This window comes from Moschus berezovskii, chromosome 10 (genome assembly GCF_049115385.1).
Source record: "Moschus berezovskii isolate FMDL1 chromosome 10, NW_MosBer_1.0, whole genome shotgun sequence".
Lineage (NCBI taxonomy): Eukaryota > Metazoa > Chordata > Mammalia > Artiodactyla > Moschidae > Moschus > Moschus berezovskii.
This window is the reverse complement of record NC_142469.1, coordinates 78,198,682-78,221,275: the sequence shown is the minus strand read 5'-3', so window position 1 is coordinate 78,221,275 and position 22,594 is coordinate 78,198,682. Positions and strand designations below refer to the sequence as shown.

Genomic DNA, 22,594 nt, shown 5'->3' with positions numbered 1-22,594 from the left:
TCTTTATTGATTTCACATTTTATGAATGTTCTGCTACAGAAATGTTTGGTTTCTAAGTTCTCCCATGAAGCCATATAATCCTAAACTCAAAACATGTCTGGTGTCAAAAATTATGAAGGGAATTATGAACATGCATTGATTTACTATCTTGTGTTTTGCTCAGATTATTCCATCCAAGTTTTCCAATTTGCTCCTTGATTAGAATTTTCTCTACTGAGAATAATAGAAGTAAAACAGAACTTTAGAAAACTAAAGCCATAATCATAGAGCAGCACTGGACCCTGTGTGACCTAAGATCCTGAAGAAAGATCTAGAATGCCCTCCTATTTAAATGCATTTTATTGAGCTTCACAAAGAAATGAAACAAACGTGTTCATGAATAGCAGGAAAAGTAAAAAGTAAAACACTAAAGAGAATCTAAAATGACTGCTGCATTCTCTACTATCTACGCTCAACATAGAAACGGAAAATGTGTACCCGTCCACGGAGGAGCTCAGAATTGTTTCTGACTGAGATGCTTGCCAACTCATTTTCATAGCACACAGACCAAAAGTTTCAGACTACCGGAGTGTGAGTCTGATAAACCATTCCCCCTAAATCCCTCTACACATAACTGAATTACCTACACTAAATCATACTCAGTTTTGGCAGGCAAACATCTTGGAAATAAAATGCTTTTTAAAAGCACTGATTTTTCCATTAATATTAAGGTATGAACAGAATTTGTTTTAATGTCCATCTATGTCCATAATGGGAGCTTAAGAGCCACCCACTCATTTCCTTTCAATGTATATGTTTAAAGGACTCTATGAATAAATGCACAACCTAAGAAATTCCCAAAAAGAATGAATTTTAAAGAACCTAAAAAATATAGAGGAATGACAACAACAAATGATCTGCTGTTTTTCATGATTTCTAAATGAGACAATAAAAATGCCACTTATTTAACATGCAATATCTATCAAGTCAGCTCCGTTGCTAAGTATGTTTGCCCAAGAGATAAGTCTTGCATCCCAGTCAATTCCTAAAAGAAAAACAAAAGCCCTACAATCTCCTTCCTATCTTGACATGTTTTTAGCTGGTGAAAGATGACTGAGGGAAAAGACCCTCTTTGATGAAGGTTGAGAGTATTTAGTAATTCTTCGTGAGAAATGTTATGGAAGATCCATTAGAAGAATAGATGACCACAGTTCTGTGGCCTCAGAATAAGACAGCAGTAAACTGGCCCTGCTTCCCAGGAAGAAAGGCAAATGGCCAGGCAGGGCCTCCCCTCACAGCAGTGTTTTCAGATGTCCAGGGGAGTCTCTGTGGCTTTCTGGTTGGCTGACAGCTGGGCTATTTACAGTACAGCCATGGATCATTACAGATTGGCACACACCTACAGAGCAGAACCACCTCGAATCCCAGATATGCTGTGTTCGCTCAAAGACGTGCTCTGTGGTATCCAGAAATTAAGGGAGGTATAATTTACGGTGTGAATGTGTACTTTCTGGGCTGACTAAATTTAGAATTTTCCATCTATATTAGGGAAGTTATGGAATATGTACTATTACTTTCCAAATAAGTGTCAGTGGGTTTTTGTGTTTCTTTGTCTGAAGGATATTGCCTTCCCTTCTTTTTTTTTTGTTTTTAGCAGACTGGTCCAATAATGATCACAATGCAATGACTCACTCTCTACGTGCTATAGCATTAATAACAGTAACAGTGATATGCCAAAGATAGCCTAGTGAGACAGGTTCCCACACACCAGTCCACACTGGTGCAAGACTGCACTAAAATCCTGGCTGGTACATTACAGAATAAGGAGAATGTAGTAGTTTGTTTAAAAACCCAAATCTATCCTATTTATGAGACTGTTGTTTAGTCTGATACTGTGTCATTCCCATTCTCTTCATAATGGTGATGGGTGGAGAAGACGTGCTGTTTCATTGCCTAAGGTCACCAAGTGACCACGACCAAGTGAAGTCGCTCCAGTCGTGTCCGACTCTGCGGCCCCATGGACTGTAGCCCACCAGGCTCCTCCATCCATGGGATTTTCCAGGCAAGAGTACTGGAGTGGGTTGCCATTTCCTTCTCCAGAGGATCTTCCCCACCCAGGGATCGAACCCGGGTCTCCTGCATTGTAGGCAGACGCTTTACCGTCTGAGCCGCAAGGGAAGTCCTGCCTAAGGTCACACACAGCCAAAAAGCAGCAAATCTGAAATCCAAACTCAGGCAAGGCCGCTCCCATGCTGCGAATCAGTTTGCCCCACTAGCTTTTCCTACCTCAGTGATCCCATCTGAAAAATGGAGCACAATGAAAATCCTCTCCCCAGGTTGTGAAAGCTAAATGAGTTTACATTTGTACAGTTCTCCCATAGTGCCTGACATACAGGAAGTTCCATATGAGCAATTGTTTAAAAACAAAAAAATAAAATCAGTGTTTCATGGAGATGTCAGCCCGTGCAGTTTAGCTGTAGCTGTAGTGGACACTCTTGTATGCACCACTGCCTCGAAGTCATGCTGATTCACACCATTAAACACAAAACGAGTGTAAGGAGCCGCCACTAGGTTAAAGCATCACCAGTTTCAAAACTATCTGGGCTAAAGGTAACCAACCATGGAAATGGGCAGTTGCCTTCTTAGCAACCAAAAAAAAAAAAAAAACTAAAAATTTCATCTGAGTGGAAGGAAAAGAACAGAACCAGGTGGGCTGTACTCCCCAAGGGTCCCCACACTCACTCAGCTGTCCTGTGGGGCTAAGGAGGCTTAAAATACAACTAAGCATAATTGTCAGCATGACCCAATTCTGCCTCAGCTCCCGTAGGAAAGAAAATGTTTATAGCTGGAACATTTACTGATTGTTTTTTAAAAACTCTCCCGTTGGCATTAGTTGTCGGTTTGCTTCTAAATGCTCAAAATCTTAAGAAGAAAGTTGTACTTCTCTGAAAAGCTGGTGTGTGTGCGTGCGCGCGCTCGCACACACACACACACCACAGCATTCTCAACATCACTGAGTCTCTGTTCATAATAAAAGAGTAAGAAACTTGTTCCTACAGATATGAAAGAAGGGAAAAGCAGAGATTTTGAGTTTTTTCCCATCACCTCTTAAGCAGTAAACAAAGAAAAAGTGATGGAATTTTTACAGGTTCCCAGTTCCATGTCTCTCTATGTTTTGTCTAGTGCTTGCATCTCATCAGCTCAACGTAAACATCACCGCGCTTGCTGCTGCCAGGTTAGGAAAAGCTAGTTAGCCTTCCAGGAAATCACCGGCACTTTGTACTCTTGATGAGTGAAAATTTGATGGAAGAATGAACCAGAAGGACTGAGCAAATGTTTGGAGGCCCATTATATGTTGTTATTCAGTTGATCATGCTGGAGAATGATCCTGCCAATTAGCGCAGCCTTTACGAAGCATCCCACATCAGGAAAGTTGGCTAGTTAGCATCCTCTCCTGCAGCCTCCAACTCAAATACAGCTCAACCCTTTCATCGCCTGTCATAGTTTTGTAAATAACCCCAGCCATATGAAAGGGTTTTCTTTCTTTTTCCGGTAACCGTGTTTACTGTAGAAGTCCAACATATAAGTTACAACATTTTGTTTTGGACTTCTTTTTTAATTAGTTTTTCTGACCAGGGACCCACTGTTGTTGAAACAGATGTTGTGGGCCCTGACAATAGCTCTCAGCTGCCAAAGACAAAATATAAAACTGTGCCTGGTCCACGCAGAGCAAATGACTTTGAAGAGGGGGTGCTTATTACAAACAATCAAGAAAGCTGACACTTCAGACATGTAACAACTTCTGGGTGATCATAGACAGAACATGTCCAACATCACTCTTCTTGTACCCTCTTCCCACTCATGAATAACTAACTTGAAGGGCAGATACAGAATGAAGTACAAGTCTACCCCTTCCCAAAGTAAGAACACAGATACATACTCTCAGGAACTATTGTCCAGCTAACTCACAATTTGAAACCAAAAGACCCTCCTCCCTCACACTCTCACCCAACCTGCAAACTCCAGCAACCTGTAAATTTTAGCTCCGTGTGAACTAGTTTCAGGTTTGAAATGACAACTTGATTTTTTTTTTAAATCAGTAATTCTAAGTGTAAATGCGATATTTACCAGAGTGGTATGCTGGTAAATGTTTTAACAGGTTCTCTGGGGGAAACAGCCCTAATTTGTAATACTTCCCAGTTTCCATGCTGTCAGTGTCTTTACCATGATCAGTTTCAAGCCTTCCATGTGACATCACTGAATGCAGAGAAGGGAAGAGGTGAGGGGTGTCACATCATTGTGGAATAATTCCACAGTCAGCGTAAAAATAGAAATCGAGAAATGGTGAAAATGATTATTGAAAGGTGAGTTATGCCTATTTATTGCCTTTGTTTAGAGTTATGCTTGATTGCCAGGAGAAATATCAATAACCTCAGATACGCAGATGATACCACCCTTATGGCAGAAAGTGAAGAGCCTCTTGATGAAGGTGAAAGAGGACAGTGGAAAAGCCAGCTTAAAACTCAACATTCAAAAAAATAAGATCATGGGATCCGGTCCCATTCAGTTCAGTTCAGTTCAGTTGCTCAGCATGCCGGGCCTCCCTGTTCATCACCAACCCCCGGAGTTCACTCAAACTCATGTCCATTACTTCATGGCAAATAGATGGGGAAACAATGGAAATAGTGACAGAGTTTATTTTCTTGGACTCCAAAATCACTGCAGATGGTGACTTCACCCATGAAATTAAAAGATGCTTGCTCCGAAAATCTATGACCAACCTAGACAGCATATTAAAAAGCAGAGACATTAGTTTATGATAAAGGTCCATATAGTCAAAGCTATGGTTTTTCCAGTAGTCACGTATGGATGTGAGAACTGGACCATAAAGAAAGCTGAGCACCAAGGAACCGATGCTTTTGAACTGTGGTATTGGAGAAGACTCTTGAGAGTCACTTGGACAGCGAGGAGATCCAACCAGTCCATCCTAAAGGAAATGAATCCTGAATATTCATTGGAAGGACTGATGCTGAAGCTGAAACTCCAATACTTTGGCCACCTGGTGTGAAGAGTTGACTCATTAGAAAAGACACTGATACTGGGAAAGATTGAAGACAGGAGGAGAGGGGGACAACAGAGGACGAGATGGCATCACCAACTTGAGGGACTTGAGCAAGCTCTGGGAGATGGTAAAGGACTGGTGTCGCAAAAGTTGGACATGACTGAGCGACTGAACTGAACGACGACAGTTTTGTTAACTGGACATTTATATAATTTGTTGATAACGACTGTGCTTAACAACCAGCTCCCAATATTTCTGAAAATTTAACAATTGGCTCTTACAAGCTGGTAGATACTGGCTCCAGCACATACGATCCACCAGCACCTTATGAATGACCACTTAATACTTTTCTACTCTGTCTGTGGTCCTCCGTCCAGTGGCATCAGCATCACCTTGGTAGCCCCACCCTACCCCTTCTCCAGAATCAGCTTCTGTATTTAATAAAACTCCCGGGTGACTCTTGCACACGTTAAAGTTTGAGAACCACTGAGCTGATGAACAACTTGAGAGGATACAAAGTTACATAGTAGAGAAGGAAAATATGGATACACACCTTCACTTTTTAAAAGGCTAAAAACAAAAGCCTTTTAGACAAAACCTCCAATCATCATGATGTTTCAAAGTAACTGCAAAGAGCTGTTGCAAAACCCATAATGTTCCAAGATTCATGTTCAGGTAATTTTGAATAAAATGTGTGCTGTCATCGCTGTAGATTTGGGAGGCAGGGATTCTACTGTTAAAACCTTTGAGTTCAAATCCTAGCTTTCTGCCAAATTTGCCAGGAGAGGAACAGTGGGAAAATGATTTAACAACTCTGTACTTTAAATATCTTATCTGTAAAGTGCGGTGATAGTAATAGCACCAACTCCATTGAATGATTGTAATGAACTGTGAAATTAAAGTACTTACACAACCTCCTGGTACATAATAAATGCTCATTAAACTATAGTAATTATTACTTTTTCCTAAAGGGGAAAAAGTTCCAAACCATTCTCTATATATCAACCTTTAAACGTGTTTAAAATAACAATTACAAACTATTTTTCTCGCTACATCATCTAAAACTTTTTATTTTCATCAGCAACTTTTATATTATTCTTGTTCCCTAAGACTTGTAAAATGTAACAATTACAATTATTTCTAAAATATGTCCAAATTTCAGAGTGATTCATTCCAACCTCAGAAGTCACCTGGGATCCTTCCGGGAAAGTGTCTTGCATTCTTTAAAAAGAGACCAAAGACGAGAAACTGTCTTGTGCTTGGTTTTGTCTCATGTGCAGATGCTGTTGTGAACTCTGTGACCACAGGGAAGTCCTGAATGACAGAGAGAGGAGTGGAAGGAGCCTTACTTGGAGGCAGGGAGCAGGAGATGACATGAGCTTTCCTTCTGCATGACTTGGAGAAGCTCCACCTAAGAACCTTTGTCATTTGCGATAATAAATGACCCTTATTGTGTAAACAAGATGAGTTTATTGTTCTACTATTCATGAAGGAGCATATGAACGCTTGAAGATCCCTTTCTTTTAAATTGAGGCTCAAAGAAGTTAAATGACTTACCCGAAGTAGCAGTTTGTAGCAACACCATGCATTTCAGGTAGGTTTTCTTCGCCCTCTTCCCTTCTTCTCCTCTCCTCTTCTCTCTTTACTTAACTTAACTCACAGTAAATATGATCATCTTAAATTTTTCCAACAGTCGATAGTCATTTTTTATGCAACATATCCAACAATATGAGTGAGACCAAAATGTCCCCAGGAAGCTGTAGACAACCAATTGGGCATTCAGTTCCAAATTTTATGCTTTGAGTAGCTTTTCTCTAAGTAACCATATGGGAGACAGCACTGTGGGATAAAATTACACCAAAAGAAATCCAAAAAATTACTCAATTATGGAAGAAAATAAATCTATTCAACTAGCTTTTCGGTCTCTTGTAGAAATAATAGCTATTGATTTATTTTGTGCCTTTTGCAATATTCAGCCAGTACTATTGGCATAACCTAGCCTTTTTCCCCCTGAAATTTGTAACTCTTTGAAAGTTTTTTCAACAATGACTTAAAAAAATAAGACAGATCAGAAAAGGTCTAACCAGGAAGAAAGAAATAGTTCAAGTGATTTTAAAGCAGAAAATTGGTTACATAGGTGATAGTAAGGAAACCCAGAGCCTGGGAGCAAAAATGGAATGTGTTGCCATTTCTAGGCTGCTTAGACAAAGATTGAAGATGATATTATAAAAGTCAGGGGACACGATTACTCAGAAGAAGCTCAAGCAATGGCAAGTAAGTCTGATAGGAGCTGGAGCCATGGAGGAGAAGTAGTCATTGCTGGAGATGCCACCGAAGTCAGATAGTTGGCTTCTCTCTTCTCCCACCCTCTAGTCTCCCACTAGAGCCTCAAACTGGTCAAACCCAACCACAAGCTGGCCAACAACAGGGTCTGGGAAATGTAGCTTGCAAGGGTCAAGATCAGTAGCAGACTCCTGGAAAAGTTAATTGTAGGGCTAAGAACAGGCCACAGATCCTCTCAGGAGTTTGAGTAAACCTTTGTAAACTCCTTGTAAGAAAACTTATTTGCTCATTCGATTTATTATTGCATTTTCTCTTAGTTCAATTGAAAATGTTGCAAAGAAACATGTAGGTCAAAAACAGCTTTATTTTACTTTAGTAGGTCTGCAATCAGCATACGTTAGAATGAATTAAACCTAAAGATTATAGGAACGACTCTAACACTCTAAAAGGAAGCTTCAGCTTTGAGACTTTTTATTTCAGACAGGAACCTCCAGGTGGGTAGATGGGTATTGCCCCAGGCTTAAAAATGAAATTGAGGCAGACATGAAGCACAGATGAAAACATATCTGGAGAAGGAACAAGATGGCGGAGGAATAGGATGGCGAGACCACTCTCTCCCCCACAAATTCATTAAAAAATATTTGAACGTGGAGTAAATTCCACAAAACAACTTCTGAATGCTGGCAGAGGACATCAGGCACCCAGAAAAGCAGCCCATTGTCTTCTAAAGGAGGTAGCAGAAAACATAAAAGATAAAAAGAGAGACAAAAGAAGTAAGGATGGAGCTCCATCCTGGGAAGGGAGGCTTTAAAAAGAGAGAAGTTTCCAAACACCAGGAAACACTCTCACTGGCGAATCTGTGGCGAGCCTTGGAAGCTCAGAGGGCCACATAAGTGGGAGGAAAAAGAAAGAAATAATTAAAACCTACAGATTACCCACCAAATGGTAACTCCCAGAGGAGAAGCAGCGCAGATGCCTGCAGACACCATTAGCAAGCGGGGGCTGGGCTGGGAGGAGCCGGCTGAACTGCTTAGAGAGAGGACTGGGCTTGAATGCCACAAGAACAATCTGAGAGAACTGGGGATAGCAAAGCAGACTGGGATAGCTTCCCCATGAAAATGCAGAAAGCTCTAACCTAAGACTCTGCCAGCCCCACTCACAGAACAAAGGGCTGAGCAGAGCAAGCTGGCTGCGGTCGGCCCATCCCCCATCCCCTGCTGAGACAGGCAGGAAGGTCAGCCAGAGCTGGAGGGGGCAACCACGGCCCCAGAAAGGCATCTGATACAAGCTACAGGCAGGCTTGTTGCTAATCAAGACTTCTTGGGCTCAGGCGGGTCGATATCCACCTGAGAAGATGCGCCGGTTGTACACCCAGAAAACCGAGTGGCAGGGACTGGAGAGGCGATAAGTCGCAGCGACTGCGCTCTCCAAACACCTGGTCACCTGAGCTGCTCAGACCAGGGAAGGCACAAAACACAGACCCAGCCAAGTCTGCGCCTTAGTGGAGTACCCGAGAACCTGAACTTGAGCCGCTCAGACCTGGGAAGTGCATACAACCCAGCACTGTCCACGGACAGTTCCCGTGAGAGCAACTTAGAGCCTGTGCAGTGTAGACTGGGACAGCACACGTGCTGTGAGCGGGGGCAAACCCAGTTTGGCCGAGACGCTGTGAGCACTCCCCACAGACGCCAGAGATATTTGTCAGCAGCGTTCCTCCCTTCCCAGAACAGGACTGAACAACTGAGCCTTAAAAAGTGTCCACCTGCCCCCTAGTATCAGGGTGGAAATTAGACACTGAAGAGACCAGCAAACAGAAGCTAAAACAGAGGGAACCACCTTGGAAATGACAGAGAAGTCTAGAGGCTACCCCAAGAATAAGACTAAAAACCAGAGGCAAGAGGCTTAAGCCCAAGTCCTGAGAACACCAGAGAACTCCTGACTCCAGGGAGCATTAATCAATAGGAGCTCATCAAACGTCTCCATACCTACACTAAAACCAAGCACCACCCAAGGGTCAACAAGTTCCAGAGCAAGACATACCACGCAAATTCTCCAGCAACACAGGAAAATAGCCCTGAGTTTCAATATACAGGCTGCCCAAAGCCACTCCAAACCCACTGACATCTCATAACTCATTACTGGACACTTCATTGCACTCCAGAGAGAAGAAATCCAGCTCCACCCACCAGAACACCAACACAAGCTTCCCTAACCAGGGAACCTTGACAAGTCACCCGTCCAAACCCACACACAGCAAGGAAACTACATAATAAAGAGAACTCCACAAACTGCCAGAAGACGGAAAGGCCACCCCAAGCAAAGCAATATAAGCAAGATGAAGAGGCTGAGAAATACCCAGCAAGTAAAGGAACAAGATAAATGCCCACCAACACAAACAAAAGAGGAAGATATAGGGAATCTACCTGATAAAGAATTTCGAATTTTGGTGGTGAAAATGATTCAAAATCGTGAAAGCAAAATGGAGTTACAGATAAATAACCTGGAGAAAAGGATTGAGAAGATGAAAGAAAGGTTTAATAAGGACTTAGAGGAAATAAAAAAGAGTCAGTATACAATGAATAATGCAATAGATGAGATCAGAAACACTCTGGAGGGAACAAACAGTAGAATAATAGAGGCAAAAGACAGGATAAGCGAGCTAGAAGATAGAATTGTAGAAATAAATGAAACAGAGAGGAAAAAAGAAAAACAAATTAAAAGAAATGAGGACAATATTAGAGACCTCTGGGACAATGTTAAATGCTCCAACATTCGAATCATAGGAGTCCCAGAAGAAGAAGACAAAAAGAAAGGCCGTGAGAGAATACTTGAGGAGATATTTGCAAACTTCCCTAAAATGGGGAAAGAAATAATCACCCAAGTCCAAGAAACCCAGAGAGTCCCCAACAGGATAAACCCAAGGTGAAATACTCCAAGACACATATTAATCAAATTAACAAAGATCAAACACAAAGAACAAATATTAAAAGCAGCAAGGAAAAGCAGCAAATAACACACAAGGGGATTCCCATAAGGATAACAGCTGATCTTTCAACAGAAACTCTTCAGGCCAGGAAGGGATGGCAAGACATACTTAAAGTGATGAAAGAAAGTAACCTACAGCCCAGATTACTGTACCCAGCAAGGATCTCATTCAAATATGAAGGAGAAATCAAAAGCTTTACAGACAAGCAAAAACTGAGAGAATTCAGCATCACCAAACCAGCTCTCCAACAAATGCTAAAGGATCTTCTCTAGATAGGAAACACAGAAAGGGTGTATAAACTCGAACCCAAAGCAATAAAGAAAATGGCTACGGGATCGTCAGTTCAGTTCAGTTCAGTTCAGTCGCTCAGTCGTGTCCGACTCTCCGCAACCCCATGAATCACCGCACGCCAGGCCTCCCTGTCCATCACCAACTCCCGGAGCATACTTATCAATAATTACCTTAAGCGTAAACGGGTTGAATGCCCCAACCAAAACACAAAGGCTGGCTGAATGGACACAAAAACAAGACCCCCATATATGTTGTCTACAAGAGACCCACCTCAAAACGAGGGACACATACAGACTGAAAGTGAAGGGCTGTAAAAAGATATTCCATGCAAATAGAGACCAAAAGAAAGCAGGAGTAGCAATACTCATATCAGATAAAATAGACTTTAAAACAAAGGCTGTGAAAAGAGACAAAGAAGGAAACTACATAATGATCAAAGGATCAATCCAAGAAGAAGATATAACAATTATAAATATTTATGCACCCAACATAGGAGCACTGCAATATGTAAGACAATTACTAACAAGTATGAAAGGGGAAATTAACAACAATGCAATAATAGTAGGAGATTTTAATACCCCGCTTACATCTATGGATAGATCAACTAAACAGAAAATTAACAAGGAAACACAAACTTTAAATGATACAATAGACCAGTTAGACCTAATAGATCTCTACAGAACATTCCACCCCAAAACAATGAATTTCACCTTTTTCTCAAGCGCACACGGAACCTTTTCCAGGATAGATCACATCCTGGGCCATAAATATAGCCTTGGTAAATTCAAAAAAAATTGAAATCATTCCAAGAATCTTTTCTGACCACAATGCAGTAGTAAGATTAGATCTTAATTACAGGAGAAAAACTATTAAAAATGCCAACATATGGAGGCTGAACAACACGCTGCTGAATAATAACAAATCATAGAAGAGATCAAAAGAGAAATCAAAATATGCATAGAAATGAATGAAAATGAAAACACAACAACCCAAAACCGCTGGGACACTGTAAAAGCAGTGCTAAGGGGGAAGTTCAAGGCAATACAGGCACACTTCAAGAAACAAGAAAAAAGTCAACTAAATAACCTAACTCTATATGTATGGATGTGAGAGTTGGACTGTGAAGAAAGCTGATCACTGAAGAATTGATGCTTTTGAACTGTGGTATTGGAGAAGACTCTTGAGAGTCCCTTGTACTTCAAGGAGATCCAACTGGTCCATTCTAAGGGAGATCAATCCTGGATGTTCACTGGAAGGACTGATGCTAAAGCTGAAACTGCAATATTTTGGCCACCTCATGTGACGAGTTGACTCACTGGAAAAGACTCTGATGCTGGGAAAGGTTGGGAGCGGGAGGAGAAGGGGATGACAGAGAATGAGATGGCTGGATGGCATCACTGACTCTGTGGACATGAGTTTGAGTGAACTCCAGGAGTTGGTGATGGACAGAGAGGCCTGGCGTGCTGTGATTCATGGGGTCACAGGGAGTCGGACACGACTGAGCAACTGAACTGAACTGAACTGAACATCTAAAGCAACTAGAAAAGGAAGAAATGAAGAAGCCCAGGGTTAGTAGAAGGAAAGAAATCGTAAAAATTAGGGCAGAGATAAATGCAAAAGAAACAAAAGAGACCATAGCAAAAATCAACAAAGCCAAAAGCTGGTTCTTTGAGAAGGTAAATAAAATTGACAAACCACTAGCCAGACTCACCAAGAAACAAAGGGAGAAGAACCAAATCAATAAAATTAGAAATGAAAATGGAGAGATCACAACCAACAACACAGAAATACAAAGGATTATTAGAGAATACTATCAGTAATTATATGGCAATAAAATGAATAACCTGGAAGAAATGGACAAATTCCTAGAAAAGTACAACTTTCCAAAACTGAACCAGGAAGAAATAGAAAATCTGAACAGACCCATCACAAGCACGGAACTAGAGGCTGTAATCAGAAATCTTCCAGCAAACAAAAGCCCAGGTCCAGACGGTTTCACAGCTGAATTCTACCAAAAATTTAGAGAAGAGCTAACACCTATTCTACTCAAACTCTTCCAGAAAATAGCTGAGGAAGGGAAACTTCCAAACACATTCTATGAGGACACCATCACCCTAATCCCAAACCTGGTAAAGATCCCACAAAAAAAGAAAAATACAGGCCAATATCACTGATGAACATAGATGCAAAAATCCTTAACAAAATTATAGCAATCAGAATCCAACAACACATTAAGAAGATCATACATCATGACCAAGTGGGCTTTATCCCAGGAATGCAAGGATTCTTCAATATCCGTGAATCAATCAACGTAATACACCACATTAACAAACTGAAAAATAAAAATCATATGATTATCTCAATAGATGCAGAGAAAGCCTTTGACAAAATACAACATCCATTTATGAAAAAAACCCTCCAGAAAGTGGGAATAGAAGGGACATACCTCAACATAATAAAAGCTATATATGACAAACCCACAGCAAACATTATCCTCAATGGTGAAAAACTGAAAGCATTTCCCCTAAAGTCAGGAACAAGACAAGGGTGCCCACTCTCCCCACTACTATTCAACATAGTTCTGGAAGTTTTGGCTACAGCAGTCAGAGCAGAAAAAGACATAAAAGGAATACAAATTGGAAAAGAAGAAGTAAAACTTTCACTGTTCCCTGATGACATGATCCTCTACACAGAAAACCCTAAAGACTCTACCAGAAAACTACTAGAGCTAATCAATGAATATAGTAAAGTTGCAGGATATAAAATCAACACACAGAAATCCCTTGCATTCCTATACACTAATAATGAGAAAATAGAAAGAGAAATTAAGTAAACTATTCCATTCACTGTTGCAACGAAAAGAATTAAATACTTAGGAATATATCTACCTAAGGAAACAAAAGACTTGTACATAGAGAACTATAAAACACTGGTGAAAGTAATCAAAGAGGACACTAATAGATGGAGAAATATACCGTGTTCGTGTATTGGAAGAATAAACATTGTAAAAATGAGTATACTATGCAAAGTAATTTATACATTCAATGCAATCCCTATCAAGCTACCAATGATATTTTTCACAGAACTAGAACTAATAATCTCACAATTTGTATGGAAATACAAAAAAACCTCGAATAGCCAAAGCAATCTTGAGGAAGAAGAATGGAACTGGGGGAATTAACCTGCCAGACTTCAGGCTCTACTACAAAGCCACAGTCATCAAGACAGTATGGTACTGACATAAAGACAGAAAAATAGATCAATGGAACAAAATAGAAAGCCCAGAGATAAATCCATGCACCTATGGACACCTTATCTTTGGCAAAGGAGGCAAGAATATAAAATGGAGAAAAGACAGTCTCTTTAACAAGTGGTGCTGGGAAAACTGGTCAGCCACTTGTAAAAGAATGAAACTAGAACACTTCCTAACATCTTACACCAAAATAAAATGGATTAGAGAGCTAAATGTAAGACCAGATTCTATAAAACTCCTAGAGGAGAACATAGGCAAAACACTCTCTGACATAAATCACAGCAGGATCCTCTAAGACCCACCTCCCAGAATATTGGAAATAAAAGCAAAAATAAACAAATGGGACATAATTAAAATCAAAAGCTTCTGCACAGCAAAGGAAACTATAAGCAAGGTGAAAAGACAGCCTTCAGAATGGGAGAAAATAATAGCAAATGAAGCAACTGATAAAGGATTCATCTCCAAAATATACAAGCAGCTCCTGCAGCTCAATTCCAGAAAAATAAATGACCCAATCAAAAAAGGGGCCAAAGAACTAAACAGACATTTCTCCAAAGAAGACATAAAGATGGCTAACAAACACATGAAAAAATGCTCAACATCCCTCATAATCAGAGAAATGCAAATCAAAACCACAATGAGATACCATTTCACACCAGTCAGAATGGCTGCTATCCAAAAGTCTACATGCAATAAATGCTGGAGAGGGTGTGGAGAAAAGGGAACCCTCTTACCCTGTTGGTGGGAATGCAAACTAGTACAGCCACTATGGAGAACAGTGTGGAGATTCCTCAAAAAACTGGAAATAGAACTGCCATATGATCCAGCAATAGCACTCCTGGGCATACACACCGAGGAAACCAGAATTGAAAGAGACACATGTACTCCAATGTTCATTGCAGCACTGTTTATAATAGCCAGGACATGGAAGCAACCTAGATGTCCATTTGCAGACGAATGGATAAGAAAGCAGTGGTACATATACACAATGGAGTATTACTCAGCCATTAAAAAGAATGCATTTGAATCAATTCTAGTGAGGTGGATGAAACTGGAGCCTATTATACAGAGTGAAGTAAGCCAGAAAGAAAAACACCAATACAGTACACTAACGCATATATATGGAATTTAGAAAGATGGAAATGATAACCCTGTATACGAGACAGCAAAAGAGACACAGATGTATAGAACAATCTTTGGGACTCTGGGAGAGGGTGAGGGTGGGATGATTTGGGAGAATGGCATTGAAACATGTATGTTGTCATATGTGAAACGAATCACCAGTTCAGGGTCGATGCATGTTACAGGATGCTCGGGGCTGGTGTGCGGGGATGACCCAGAGAGAGGATAAAGGGAGGAGGGAGGTGGGAGGTGGGTTCAGGAAGGGGAACCCATGTATACTCGGGGCGGATTCATGTCAATGTATGGCAAAATCAACCAATATAATATTGTAAAATAATTAGCCTGCAATAAACAGAAAAGAAATGCAAACAGGAGGCCAGTTGTAAATGCCTTTAAAAAAAAAAGAAAACATACATCCACTCTCTTATTATCTCAACAGGTTGAAAAAGTAAAATGAGGAAGAAAGAGAAAGGAAGGGAGGGAGGGGCAAAGGCAGGGAGAGAAGGAGAAAGGAAAAAAAAATTCAAATCAGGAGGATTTTATGTACTGCACAAGTCAAAATATGTATATAATATGACCATTCAGCTTTCAATTCTCTAACAATTCACATAACTTTTAGCATCTTGATCTCTGAAAAAAATCTATTCATTTTGTACAGTCTGTTTCTATTAGCAAGTGGCTGTAAATTGAGTTTTAGATATCTGAAAAACATCCTATCTCTTTCTTCTGACACATGGTATTTATCTCAACATGTAGTAACACAATTTTTGAAGATTCAGAATTTTTATTCTATCCATTTTTCTGTCCTTCATGGCCATTTGTCTAGCTCACAGCCTTCGCTGAAATAGAAAGATTCCAGTCTCATTCTCAATTTCAGACTGTGTGGAGAAAATTCCTAGTTTAATTGAAATTGAAATCCCATAATTAGGTTAGATGAGGTCTTTCTCAAAGGGTTCTTTGGAAGGTTATCTTTTTCTCAGTAGTATAGCTAGGAAATGAAACGGATCATCAAGGAAATTCCTTAGGTCTTTTGCACTGTCCATCAAGGAAATGTTTAGCTCATGTACCAATTCACCTTTTCCCTTTTTTTTTTTCCTTTTTGTATTAAGTGATTTTTATCAACAAAATAAGATGATCCAGGGCACTACAAAATGACTTGAAAGTTGATAGTAGAGAGCAGGAAAAAAAAGGAATTTTAAATGAGATAAGTATAGGAGGTTGAATACCAATTACTTGAATAAGGCACATACTTTTTATCCTACATAGAAAATCAACAATGTGTATATATATATATATACCATGTATTTAGTGAGTGTTTGGAAATGAAATGAGAATATTAAACTTTATAAAGTGTTTGGTTGGTTGCATTAGATGGGTACCACTACTTCATGAGATGGATTGATGAAACACCTTTATTGCTGTCAGAACTCAATACAACAGTTCTCATGGAGTAAAAAAACACTACAGAAGTATTGTTTGGCAAGAATTTAAAGTCATGTTTCATATCAGTAGAAATTATGCCTAAGGGCTTGTGTGCATATGTGTAGACTATGTATTAACTCCAAAAATGTGTTACAGCTCTCCTCAAAAAGACTCAAAACCAGGATATTGCAACACTTGAATGTTCATGAGAATATTTAATATATAGATGACTCCTAACAAGAATGAGAAAGGGAATAATGTCTCACCTTCCCATAACATCCTAAGCACTTTTCTAGGAAAGTACATGCTATAATGCTATAATCTTTTTATTTGTCTGTCTCCTCCACTAAACTTTAAATTCCTTTATGTTAAGAGTTGTATCCTTTTAAAACTCTATCCCAAGTGCTAGCATATGCTAAGACACACTGGGAATTTTAATCATGGTTTTGAAATAATGGAATGGTGTAATAAAAGGATTATGCTTACTTGCATTAAAACTTTTCATAAATATAATCTGAAAGAAGTAATGTCATGGAATCTAATCCTCAGATTTGGGCTGAAACGCTGGCCCTGATAACTAATATCAACATTTGTTCTATTTTCTTAGGGAATTTTCACAGTACTATTAACATTGGCCAAACAAATTAGCCCCCAGAATAATTGCACAAGATTTGATATTGCCTTGTCCAAGCAAATAAGTAAATATATAAATTTGGACAAAGTCATTACTTAAATTTCTTATCTCAGCTTATAAGTCAGTAAAGTTTGTGATTTGTAATAAGACATTTACAGAGAGTAAATCATAGTAGTTGGCCAGAATAAACCACTGACATTTAGAACTTAAAAGAAATTAAAATTTTAAATTTGTACAACATGGACTAATTAATGTTGCCATAAATTTCTATTAAAGAGATTTAGACCAAACTACTTAAATTGTCATTGATTTAATTGTTATTTTTCTATTTTTTACTTTGTAAAGAGTTATTACATCTCTTGAAGCAAAAATTTATCACATGCAATGAAAAATTTCTGAGTGGTTCTCAAAAATGTACACCAGAGTGCTCAATAATCTGTGTATTTGAACCTAGGGTTCAAATTTGCTAATGGTATCTGATTATTTCAATGCCAAACTTTTCTAACCAGTTTTCCTACTAAACATGATTCTGTTGTCTCTTTTTTCCAGATTTCCAAGATTATCCAGTTACATAAAAGGAAATTCTGATATCTTCTTCCCCATCAACTCTCCAAATTGTTAAATGAACAGTCATAGGAAGCAATAGGATAGTCACTATACTACAGTTTTAATTGCCAAATGGCTAATCTCTACCTCTCCACCAGAATGCTCTTGTAAAGGAAATTACTTTGCTCCCAAACTTCTTGAGGAACTGGCCTAAGTGTCATGTAATAGCCCAATCAGCCCTTGTAATTGTACAAAGTGAGCACCTAACTCAAGGAAAACCAAGTCACAAGCCTGTCAATGACATTTGGCAGAGTGTAGGTGGAAGGAAAGGATAGATCGTTCCGTTCGCTCAGTCGTGTCCGACTCTTTGCGACCCGGTGGACTGTAGCCTACCAGGCTTCTCCTCCATGGGATTCTCCAGGCAAGAATACTGGAGTGGGTTACCGTTTCCTTCTCCAGGGGATCTTCCCGACCCAGGGATCGAACCTGGGTCTCCCGCATTGGAGGCAGACGCTTTAACCTCTGAGCCACCAGGGAAGCCCTTGGGTCAATCAGATTCCTTTTCTCCATGATCTTAAGGAGTAAATACCCAGAGAGTAGAAAGGCCAGTTACCATAAATGCAGAAATGGCACCATGACAGAATGGTCATGACTAGCCAAAGTTATGAGCAAACCAAAGTCATGGCAGAGCCCAACACATTAGCATTAAAAGGGAGAAGACAGTGGTTGCTCCGCAGGAGCAGAGATGTTCCAATGAGGCTGTAAAGCCTGTGGCAAGCCTGAGGAGTCTCAGAATAACCTTTCCATACTGCTTCATTCAGCTCCAGCCCATGTATGTCCTCCCAACCGTTTACTAAAAGGAAAATAAAGAAGTTTGGTTCTTTCCTAATAGTAAAAATAAGACATCATAAAGCAAACTAACTATTTAAATACAATAAAGTTTTTTTAAAAAACACTGCAACATTAATAATGTGTTGTTGAGTAACTATTAAAAGTCTCTTTACGCATATATTAATGATTTTTCATGGATGGCTTGTAACTTGCATTTTTTTTAACTTAAATGTCATGAACACATTTTCATGTTCATAAATATAGCTTTGTAGCATTACTTCTCCTGGCTCATAGTATTCCATTGTGTTCGTATACCATAACCTCTAGCAGAAATGCCCTCATGATAGACATTTATATTGTTTCCAATTTAACTCTGTAATAAGTAATGGGGCAATAAATCTACTTGAACGTTCTAAATATCTTCTTATAACATACTTTTATTTAATTGTATAATTATTTTCTTAAGATTTTTAAAGTGGAATTATTGTAACATTGGGACAAGTGGTATATGCTTTTACTTTTGCTTCAGTAACAGCGTTAGTAATAGCAAATTACATTTCATAGGATTCAGATTTTTCTTAAATCATTGTTAGCAAAAAGCATTGATCTGTTTCCAATCAAATAAGGTAAAGAATGCTATCTCATTCCTGTTTTAATTTGCTTTTCTTTGATCATTACAGATATTTTTGCCCATTTGTATTTCTCCTCTTGTGAAGTATTTGTTCATAAACTTTTCCTATTTTCTAAAATTGTTGACTTTTAATACTGATTTGAAGAGTCATTTACAAATTAAGATCATTAACACTTTGCCTAGCATATATGCTGCAAATATTTTTCAAGTAACTTGTTTGCCTTTTAAACTATGTTTACAGTCAAAAGTTTAAAAGCATGTATACTCAGAGCTATCAACATTTTATTTTATGATTCCTGGTTTTCTTGTCATACTTAAAATAGCCTTTTCAAGAATATAAAAATATTCATTTTAACTTTGTTTTAGTGTACTTATGCATTCATTGTTTATATATTTGAGGCACATGGAATTTATTTTGATATGATTAAACTAGATACCACACTGATAGAGTTATCTTAGCACCACTTACTAAATAATGTATTGTTTATCCACTGGTTGACCTAAAATGCTACTTTTTTATCATGTACTAAATTCCATGAAACATTGGAGAAACTGTGAACTTAATGGTAAAGCAGTTTGATTCTGGAATTATAAAAACTTCCAGAACTTCCCTGTTCACACTAACTAAAACTGTATAACTTTGGACAACTTACTAAATCTATTCGTGTAAGCCTCAGTTTCCTTGTCTAAAATGTGAAGATAATAATGCCTCCTAGGACCACGTGAAAATTAAGTGATTAAAAATTATACGAGGACTTCCCTGGTGGTCCAGTGGTTAAGACCTCATGCTTTTACTGCACGGGACATGGGTTTGATCCATGGTCAGGGAACTAAAATCCCTCACTCCAAGTGGCAGGACCAAGTAAAATAAAATTATAAAAAAAAAAAAATAGTATGCAGAAAACTTAGCCAAGTACCTTTTATTAAGAAAGTTTCAATAAAATTAGTTATCAGCTCCACTTGGGTTTATTTTTTTCTTTTATTTATTTATTTTAATTGGAGGCTAATTACTTTACATTATTGTATTGGTTTTGCCATACATTGACATAAATCTGCCCCAGGTCTGCTTGGGTTTATTACTGACTTTTCTTTTCAGTCCTATCAAACAGCTTATTCTTGTGCCAAATGCCAAAATCTTACTTTTAATGATTATATCTTTATTATATAGTTTCATATCCATCAAAGCAAGTGTCTTGCATTAATTCTTTTCTTAGAATTCAATTCAGTTCAGTCGCTCAGTCGTATCCGACTCTTTGCGACCCCATGAATCACAGCACGCCAGGCCTCCCTGTCCATCACCAACTCCCGGAGTTCACTCAAACTCATGTCCATCGAGTCGGTGATGCCATCCAGCCATCTCATTCTCTGTCGTCCCCGTCTCCTCCCACCCCCAATCCCTCCCAGCATCAGACCCTTTTCCAATGAGTCAACTCGTTGCATGAGGCAGCCAAAGTATTGGAGTTTCAGCTTCAGCATCAGTCCTTCCAATGAACACCCAGGACTGATCTCCTTTAGGATGGACTGGTTGGATCTCCTTGCAGTCCAAGGGACTCTCAAGAGTATTCTCCAGCACCACAGTTCAAAAGCATCAATTCTTCGGCGATCAGCTTTCTTCACAGTCCAACTCTCACATCCATACATGACCACAGGAAAAACCATAGCCTTGACTAGATGGACCTTTGTTGGCAAAGTAATGTCTCTGCTTTTTAATATGCTATCTAGGTTGGTCATAACTTTCCTTCCAAGGAGTAAGCATCTTTTAATTTCATGGCTGCAATCAGCATCCACAGTGATTTTGGAGCACCAAAAAATAAAGTCTGACACTGTTTCCACTGTTTTCCCATCTATTTCCCATGAAGTGATGGGACCAGATGCCATGATCTTCGTTTTCTGAATGTTGAGCTTCAAGCCAACCTTTTCACTCTCCTCTTTCACTTTCATCAAGAGGCTTTTTAGTTCCTCTTCCCTTTCTGCCATAAGGGTGGTGTCATCTGCATAGCTGAGGTTATTGATATTTCTCCCAGCAATCTTGATTCCAGCTTGTGCTTCTTCCAGTACCCTGGCCTTATTACATAATTATTCTTTAGAAAATAGTTACCTTCCTTGTAGTAACGTGAGTGTTATAATTAAAACAATAGTAATTACTTAATCTCTCTGAGCTTCCATTTAAACATATACAAATTAGGTATAATACCTACTTACATTGATTGCGAAGGTTGGGTGTTAATGTAAACAAATTGCCTAATACAGTGTCTGAAGCATAGATGTTCCATAGTTGATAGTATTGTGACTATTGTAATCTTGACCTATCATCTGTCATGATACAAATTATAAAGACTTCATGCTTTAGAGAGTAACAGACAAAATGTTGGATTGACAATGACTATTTTATAGAAATATACTCTAATAGTAAGCTTAAACTGAATTAAACCAAAAGACTCTTGAAGTGTATACAACCAGAAATGCAGGGTTAGTAGTACAGGGGCTGTCTTTTATACAATAATTAGAAAAACATTTCTGGTTGAGAAGGGAAAGAATGGGCATTTCAACTTCCATTACTCCATTGGGTCCAAGACAAAATAAAACCTTGGTGCTGAAACTGCAACTATCTCAGTAGTATTTTACAGATCTTTCACATTAGGGTATGTGTGTAGGGGTACAGATGGAGGTGGAGGTTTGTGACTCTTTAGGATACTACAGCCTGAAAGGTAAATGAAAGTATGCACAGTTTTAAGGATGCTGATGGATTAAAAATTGAAATGACTTTGAGAAAATTGATCAATGAGCCATTTCCTGAGAGTAAGAGATCTCAGGAATAACGAAAATTACTAGATTTTCCTTCTTTCCTCCCTTCCTATCTTGCTTTCTGTCTTCCTTCCTTTCCTCACTTATTCATTCAACAAGTAGGGCTTCCTCTGATAACCCACTATCTGTCATTAAGAAAATAGAAAATGTTTACCATCATCCTTTATTTCTGACAGAAGAGAGAGGAAAGAATTTCAGAACTCTAATTGAGATAAATATCAGATATATTATTATTTTTAATAAGCCTTCTGGGGAGAGGAGTTTCTCATCCCAACTATCCACACAAAATACCTATAATACAGTATCTTATCACTATGAGCATAAGTCTACCAGTTAAGAAGTAAAAAAGCAGAAATGAGAAACAAATGCCAAACTCCTTTTTTTTTGGTAATTTTCTATTTTTGCAAATGCATTATAATCAACTGATGTCAGAATGTAAGAGCTTAGAATACTTATGATACACTGCATAATATGCCATCTGGGCAAATCTGAATGTTGCAGCCAGTCACCTTTCTTTTTGGTTCTGAGGTTATGTTCACGAAGAGAACTGCAGTTGGTATCACATTGCACAAGCTCCCAGAGCTGAGAGAGAATAATGACACGAATCAATAATGCTGTCTGGGAAATGGCTTAGAATAAAATATTACAGAAGGGCACGAACATCACCCAAGGGGAGACTTCAGCGTTGATTAAATATGGCTGCCTCAGCTCTCTTCCACACAGTGACAGATGGAGAAGGAGTGCTTACT

At 38.9% G+C, this 22,594-nt stretch overlaps 1 long non-coding RNA gene across 1 annotated transcript in view; it reads left to right on the top strand.

Moving 5' to 3' along the window:
- The window catches only part of LOC129561174 (uncharacterized), a 35,233-nt gene extending 16,326 nt beyond the window's left edge, over nt 1–18,907 (top strand). The window contains exons 3-4 of the long non-coding RNA XR_008686934.2: nt 6,322–6,635; nt 17,582–18,907. This is a non-coding gene — a long non-coding RNA (uncharacterized LOC129561174). The remainder of the gene's footprint in view (nt 1–6,321; nt 6,636–17,581) is intronic.
- The last annotated feature ends 3,687 nt before the right edge of the window (nt 18,908–22,594 follow it).